This window comes from Schistocerca americana, chromosome 7 (assembly GCF_021461395.2).
Source record: "Schistocerca americana isolate TAMUIC-IGC-003095 chromosome 7, iqSchAmer2.1, whole genome shotgun sequence".
NCBI lineage: Eukaryota > Metazoa > Arthropoda > Insecta > Orthoptera > Acrididae > Schistocerca > Schistocerca americana.
The window spans coordinates 527,932,853-527,933,967 of NC_060125.1; positions in this window are offsets into that span (position 1 = coordinate 527,932,853).

A 1,115-nucleotide genomic window follows, 5' to 3' on the forward strand; every position below is an offset into this window, starting at 1 on the left:
TCAGTGAAACACTTTTTACTGATAGACTACAAGGTAACTGAGGCTACGTCTATAGGAAATAACTTCTTTTTTCACATGCGTTTCGTCTTAGTTTGTCAAATACTCCCATGGGCAGCAAAGTAACTATTAAAACAATTAAGTGCAGCAGGTTTCCTTTGTATTTCTACGTTGTTAATCATTCTGGCTCTTTTCGCCTTCAAATACCAATTTAGTACAAAATGTGCTTTCTTTATTCCTGATGATGGTCATCTACTTCCAGCGCCATATACATGTACCAGTAACACACAGAAACTGTATCTACTCTTTTTCCTGCCCGCATCTCGTGGTCGTGCGGATCCCCGGATTCCCGGGTTCGATTCCCGGCGGGGTCAGGGATTTTCTCTGCCTCGTGATGACTGGGTGTTGTGTGATGTCCTTAGGTTAGTTAGGTTTAAGTAGTTCTAAGTTCTAGGGGGCTGATGACCATAGATGTTAAGTCCCATAGTGCTCAGAGCCATTTTTACCCTTTTTCCACCTCATTAATGTCATGCGTGTATAGTGCTGCCAGCTGTTCTGTCCGATATCTTCTGTCCTTGTAATTGTAATGAATATCGCCAATATTACTTAAAAATGTGGAACAAGCTTGGTACTTCATTAGGGTAAAAAGCTGCAACAAATATCGTGTCTCAGTGCGAGATACTTAAAACGTCCCAGAAACTGTCTGTCTGGACGAATGATAGAAACATCTAATACGCAAAAAAAAGCTCACTGCTAAACATGACAGTACAACACAAGCACGTTCTACTACAGGCATCACACATACCGTTCAACAATTGACAACGAACTCAGATTGCCCTTTTGTCACACGATATCCGGCTAAATACGAATGTAGGATAGACAGACATATTCAAAAGTCCTGGACTTCAGTTTAACACAATGCCCCACTGCAGAATTTTAACGAAGGTCAGAACATATGGGACAGGTTCCCAGATATCAGAGTGGCTCTGAGACTTCGTAAGTAATAGAACCAAGTACGTTGTCCTGGTCAGTGAGTGTCCATCAGACAAGGGTATCGTCAGCAGTGCCCCAGGGAAGTGTGATAAGGACTGCTGGTGTTCTCTATATACACAAGTCTG